Genomic DNA, 7634 nt, shown 5'->3' on the forward strand with positions numbered 1-7634 from the left:
ATAGTGTAGAGTGAGTACATCTCTTTGGAGGAGTAGGGAGTGTTGACTATAACATTCCACTTTTGGAGCTAGTGACTGCCAATGGTGTATGTATGGATGGAACTTTCACTTAATACATATAACTAAGCCAACATGTTTTCATGCATATGTTGTTATTGTAGTTTGACTATTCTGGTTACTTTAGAAATGTATGTTATTTCACTTACGCATTTGCATATGAAATATTTTGTATATGAGTGTACAAATCTTGTTGAACACGTGTTGTGGTATTAACCCATCACTTTGGATTATGGACTATTCTGCTTCCAACCTGTGATGTCATTTATATTGTGTGTTCCTTTTAGGTTATGTACGATTATGGGCTTCTAAGGGCCACACTTCCTTTGCACCTATTTGTGTTAGAACCCCTATTCATATCACTTGACTAGCTGCAAGGTCACACACTTGCTTCCAACAGAGTTATCATACTCACCTCTACGTGCTACCGCGGTCAAGGCACGAATGTACTACTCACTATTGGAACTCCTACTCCAAATGGTATGAGGTCTAGTTGGAACTTCTTACTGGGGAGATCCCATCATGTGTTGGCGGGTCCATCACCATCAAAATTTATGGCTCTAGAAGGAGGGCCAGATGACAAGATGAGTCATCAAAGTCTATTCTAAATCTCTACACATCCCTCATGAATTACATTACAATCATACCTCTGTCATGTTTTTCTCATGCATATGATTTCGAATTGTTGGAGGATGTCCTTGATGACTTGTCATGTCTTAATTATGACGGTGAAAGTGAAGCATCCATACTAAGGCATGGAGTTTCCTTTGCAGGCTTCTGTCGCAACAATGAATTTCACTCGAACAACATTTCTTGTGGGTTGTTCTCTTACACGTTTGAAAGGCGCATCAGGAAATGGTGTCGCACATTTTTTGGAGCCTCCATGCACTCTTTCGCTCACATGATCAGAGAGCTAGGTCGTGCTTTCTATCATTATGACTATAAATCACTCAATAGAAAATTTCTGGAATTAAGGAAATCACCTGATGAATCTATTGTGCAATTCTGGGATCTCCTATGTAATCTTTCTTTTCAGATCTCCAAAGATGAAGTTGATTGGAAATTTCTCAGGAAATGGTTTCAGTATCTTCCTTGTGTATCTAAAAATCCTCATGAGTTAGAATCATTCAAACCCATCCCATCATACCTCGGTGTTAGAGTTTCCAAATCTAAGATGAACAAGGTTGCTGTCACAGGTGACCCACCGTCTGCTCCTCATCAAACAACTCTATCTCTGTAGGAGGAGGTGGGAGAAGTTGCAAACCCATTTGCTAAATAGGCACCTCCTTCCACCCCACCTGCTCTATATTTAAGTGTAGATGAGGATTGCAAACTAGTTGGTTGTCACGTGAACTCATTTTCTTAACCTTTGTCCTCTCATTCTGTTTATCCTCCAGATTTTGGCATCTTGTGTTCGTCTGTGCCGGGCTCTGCATGTGATGTTCACGAGGATCAAGTTGTCGACAGAATTGGTGTTGAGAATCCAACCTATGCTGACGTATTTTATGAGTATCTGTGGGAATCAGAATAAGAACTTGTGGTGAAGGATGACCTCCTTCTACTTGTGCCTCATCTGCTCTATCCTGACATGTTTTTTTATCCTTCCATTTCTAATTTGTCTTATTAAAATTCATTCTCAAATGTTTCTATTTCTGATCATTCATATGACACATAGGATGTATATCCATCATTTGATTGCGGTGAGGAAAAATATTACTTTCTGTTGGCTTAGTGGGTCCTTACCCAGGTTCAGAGTTAAGTTTTCCAAACAAATCCCTACAGTAATGGCCCTTTCAGCATCAACCCGCGGAGAATGGACTGAAGTCTCACCCGAAGCAGTATGGGGGGATGCTGGAAGCAATTTTCCGCACCAAGAGATGAGCGTGATGTCATTTTATGCCCTAACTCTGCCTTCATGCAGATCAATATACTTACTTTAATCAACTTATAGACCTTCATGAAGGTCTATGACCATATTTCGCAGACCCTAAATAGGTGAATCAACTACTTACGTGCCTTTTTAATTACCCTTAGTTTTGTATTTACCAAAATCAGCCTAAGTATTCGATATCTATAACATGCATTAAGATATTCATTGTGTAAACAGATATTAGTAGTTCCATTCACATAACAATATAAACCATGTAGAATCACACATTAATACAGTATTAAATCATAAACCCACCATTCATCATAGCATAATAACACATTCATTCATAATAGGAGAAAATAGACAAAACACAGATATTTCCAGAATAATCTCTTTATTAATGCTTATGTTCTTCTTACAGAATCAAGACTTCCTTGCACACTTAGTTGTAGGCATCTACACACTTAGCTGCAGGAGTCTGTGCACTCAGTTGTGGACTCTACTCTAGGCCTTTGCGCACACAACTACAGTGCCTCTCTTCTACTCTAAGAATTATTCACTCTTTCTTTTATTGACCCATTACTTTCATTGATCTCTATCTTCCTCTATATATTAGACTCTCTAAGAATATCCTTTTTATACAATCCCATGGTCCACAGACCATGGGTAGGTCTATACACACCAACAAAAATTACATAACGAAATGGTAAAACCCTTTATGCCACGTTACCATCTACGCACTCCACGACCACATTTTGCAAATAATTTATACTTTTTACAATAAAACTTGGGATTTTTGCCCCAAAACTTCGGCTTTTGCCCCAAAATTGACCCTAGGGGACCCTATCCCAACAAGCCCCCAAAACAAATGTCGTGACTCACCCCTGAGTCACTCTACTAGCATGGAGATCTTATTGTGGAGCCCTCCCAGCTCAACTTGTGCCACTGCTATCTCAACCATGCTCTTCATGGTTGCCTGCTTGATCTGTTCCACCGGCTACTCTCTTGTTGGTCCTACATTGTCTTCCTTTATCTTCTACTATGTTCTTTGTAGGCTTGCCAGTTTCTTCCCAATGGTGGCAGAGATAACATAGGCCTCATCGAGCCAAGGCCCCAATCTGGCCTTGATGACTGCCTCTTTCCTTTTTGCTACCTCCACCTATTCGAGCAACTACTTTGCCTCATGTAACTTAGCCAATCACTATGATATAGAGATGATGCACGACGTCACTCTGGCTTCATCATTTGCTGCTGTAATTCACAGGCTTCTGTATTCAACCTCTGCATGTTAGTTCCTCCTGTAGCTCTGTGACTACCTCCATGGATTGCTCAAAGAGCGCGGTGTAGTCTACTACTGCGACATCTATTGTTGTGACTTCATCCTTTATAGCTGCATCCTATTCTCTAACCTTTGGTGGAGTTAAATTTTGTGACTTCAACTCGAGCTCTGTAATATTCAGGTTTACTTCAAACTGAATCTTGGCCACTTATTTTTTTTCTTCGCGCACACCTGCAACCAACTTTCTGATCTTGGCGTCCACTAGCACTTCCTCCGAGATATGTAGTTCCAGGTCTGTCCTGCATGCCTCGACCACCATGGCTGCAATTTTCTCGTTCTGCGCCTGCAATTTCTTCCATGCTTCCAGCATCGTTATCTTCTTAAAGAACATGTGTTTGTTGTTAACCTTATATTCGTTGATCATGCTCAGCATGCGCTGCTCCCAGGCCTTAAGCTCTACGATCACACCTGCTTTCAAGGTGTGAAAGAACTCACTGGGGAGCATGGCGAAGTTGAGGCCCACATTCTTCAAAGTGCTCACAAGCACCTTGTCAACAGCTACCTCCCATTCAAAGCTCCATCAGGTAGTGCGACTACCCAGAGATCAATTGTCCGAACTAACTCTGTTATTCAAGTGGTCCCCGGTGCCAAACTAGTGGATGTCGCGCTTTTATGTCCTACACCAGCCTAGAGTCTAGTTGCTTGGATCTATAACTCACAAAGACTTGAGTATATGGTGACCAGTGCTAGATTTTGCTACTACTCAAACTACTGCAACAGTTCCGTTGTTGTGTCCCATACCTTATCTTCAATATCGTCTAAGTTGTCCTCTGTGAAGGTAATGGGATTTATTGATGACTTGGAGGTCTTCATCTTCTTACATGGTCCTTCCTTATCTTGCTCCCTATATCGGTTCACTTGGAAGGGATTACTTTCTTGCTGATCTCCACCACCCTCATCTGACCGCTCTTCTTCCTCTGTTTGGGGCAAAGGAGATTTCTGGCTTTTGTTGGAGCTGTGCTCTTCCTTCTCTGCCTATTCTTTTGCAGCACACTCCACATCTACTTGGGCCTTTCCCTCAGCCTCTTTCTTCCTCTTTTCAGCAAACATTTGCACCTTCTATCTAGCCACTTCCTTTTTCTTTTTCTCTACGGACTTGATATTCCATGTGGCCTCATCGGATGGAGCGTGTCAGTTTGTTGGCCAACTCTTGATGACTATTGTAATCATGTCATCCGTGGCTAGGTAAGGTAAGTCAAACCATTTCTGATCGGGGTCCTTGTGTGCTCGGATGTAAACATGGTGGAAGTCCACCTTGAACTCTGCGTACCTCGATAACTACTCGAACACAGTTGGCGACAATCGTAGCTTCTCGTTGATGGCCATGTGAATACTCACCTCCATCAGCACCTACAAGTCTTTGCTTTCCATCACCCGCGCAACATCTTTCATCACCCAAAGAGATGCGAACTTTGCTACTTCTGGTAAATCCTTCTCCACAGGAGATAAGTCCCACATGACCAACAATATTGAGAGTAGTAGCCATGAATAGTGAAAATCCTTACTCTCGTTCTGGGCCTCTTTGCAGTTCGCAAGGAACTCGCTACATAGGTAGCACACCCAGTTGAATTGTACACCTTCCATGCACTGAGCTGCCAAAGAAACTACTCGTGTTGGCACCTTATCCACGCAACACTTTCTCATTACCTTGCCAGCGAGAATTTGCATGGAAATCTTGACCACAGGGTCAGTAATGCTGGAAATTGAATACCCGAGCAGCTTTTTGACAAGCTTAAACTTGTCCTCCATCTTCTTAGTGAGGTCATGCTCGCTTGTCTTTCCACCAAATGCCTTGGTTGTATTCAGCCCTGAGTGTAGTAATAATGTGATCTTGTGGATCAACATGTTAATTATGGGGATCATGTGATTCAGCCACAGGCATCGGTCATGTACCAGGCACAACAACTGTCTGATGGCTATTAGGTTTATGTTTGACCGATGGTAGTGTGACATCCATAACAAGTTCAAAAACCCTGATTTGTTGACTCCGCAAATCCATTCCACCAGCTCCAACGCGATGATTCTAGACTCCTTGTATAAAACCCTCTGCATGAAGGTGTTGGCAGCAAGGTGGGGGAACCACTCAAGGTCCACCAAATCCTAGTATTCAAGCTTCAAAAGTGGGACCCGCACCAAGCATGGACCTTCAAAGGTAATATTCTCCAGGAACACGGGAGTGTTGAGGGAGAATTGTCCAGCATCTGGGTCCTTTAGGACCTTCACCTTTCCCTTTCATGGAGGGATATACTTCGACAATTTTGAAATAGGGTCTACCCCCTCAATGTCAATATCCTCTATGCCCTCCTCTACCTCTAGATCGACCATCTTCCCCTTCTCCTTTGCACTTGGATTTTCTTTCCATTGCGCCTGTGTAGCTGCATGTTTCCTCAGTGACTCATGCACCACATTGGCTTCTTTTGCTTATCCTTCTTCGGCTTAGGTAACTCTCTCGTTGACATAGGCTTCAGCCTAGGTGACCTTGGCGTCATAGCTATTGTTGCTAGAACCTCCATACTCACAACCTCAGGGAAAACTCCCTTAGAGGCAACAGTCTCTCTAGCACTTATAGTTTTTGCGAGACCTGGTCCTAACATGATGTCTCAAATAAGCTTGTGGTCTGACTCGAAATACTGAACGAACACAGGGCTTGTGAGGAAATCCTTAAAGAACTCATTGTTCATGCGTAATAGACAACACAAATTAGAAATTATCAGAACACAAAGTGTTTCTCGTTGGATGACCACCTATACTTTATAGGTGAATTCAAATTCAAATTCGACTGTTCCCCCTAAAATCCATCCATAAATGTGAGATTGGCGGAAAATTTCCAAAGATTTCACACTTGATTTTATCTTTAAATTCCTTAAATTCTGAACACCCGCTCGTCTTAACCATCTTCTGGCAATCAAATCATGAACAAAGACGGTAACAGTCACTTTCTGGCTACGTTGTGCGATCTCCATCCCTATAGCACAACTCGCTTTGTGCTTCTTCTGGTACTGTGACACCCTCCTATTTCACATAGACCCCTCATCGCGTAGCTCTACAATCCAGGCAATGTAGTTTATAGTCCCACACCTCCTTACAGCTCCCTGGAGCGTTAAGACTCTGCTAACATCATGTATTCATTAGGGCAGATCACCCGTGTATGGCTTCAATCAGCTTCCATTTACCTTTCCTGGAAATGGATCTCCATTCAATTTCATAAGCTGAACTGCTCCACCATCAATAATCTCCTTGATCACATATGGCCCTAGCTAATGCATCTGAAATTTTCCTGGAAATTTATCAAACTTGATGTCATATAATAAAACTAAATCATTTACCTTGAAGGTGTGCAATTTGATGTGCCGATCGTGCCATGCCTTCTCACGTTCCTTCCATACCTATTGATGGAATCCAGGCAAAAAATATATCTTCCTCGACCTCTGTCAGTTGTACGAGCCACTCTTCTAAGGATCTGTGGTCTGCCATCCCTCTGAATGGCACTATGCATAGAATCGGGACGATATAATCCATAGGCATCAGAACCTCTACGCCATAGACTAGTTTAAACAGTTCCTGACCAATGAGCTTCTTACAAGTAGTTCTATAGGTCCATAACACAGCTAGTACGCGCATGCCCCAATCATTCCTCTGCACATTACAAACCTTTGTCAGTGAATTCTCCAATATCTTATTAAACGCTTCAATTGTCCCATTGGCCTGAGGGTGATATGGTGTACTCTTCTGATGATAAGCTTGGAACTCCTCTGTCAGTGCGTACAATGATCACTCATTAAAATCTTCGGGCACAAACCTAGTCAGTACATACTCAAACAAAAATTCCACAGTTGTTTCCCTATATAGTCCTTCACGAGTTATGCCTCCACACATCTGGTCAAATACTCGATCGCGGTGATGATATATCGCGTACCCGTCTTCTTTCCTAGAGGTTGAATTGGTCCTACAAAATCAATTTCCCATTTCTCGAATGGCTGCAATGATACTTGCAGATTCAAAGGTAGATTATCCCTCCGCAATGACCTGCCAGTTCTCTAACATTCATCGCATGCCCTACAATATGCTTTGGAGTCCTTATGCAATGTTGGCCACCACAACCTAATGTTTAAAATATTTTGCGTTGTTGCTTTTCTTACATAATGGCCTCCCGCAACTCCTCCATGAGCTTCAACTAGGATAATGCTTCATTCAAAATTAGGCACATAGTGTCATAGTATCTCATCCGACCCCATTTTATACAAATGTCCTGTAATAACAAAAAAATCTACCATGGGCACCACCAATTCCTTCTTCTGTTGACTAGTGTATCCTTCTAGGGCCATTCATGTAGTCAGGAAGGTCTGCAAAATGTTTATCTGATATGCG

The sequence above is a fragment of the Pinus tabuliformis genome, chromosome 6 (assembly GCF_031772625.1).
Source record: "Pinus tabuliformis cultivar Carrire ecotype Pingquan chromosome 6, CPIR1, whole genome shotgun sequence".
Classification (NCBI taxonomy): Eukaryota; Viridiplantae; Streptophyta; class Pinopsida; order Pinales; family Pinaceae; genus Pinus; species Pinus tabuliformis.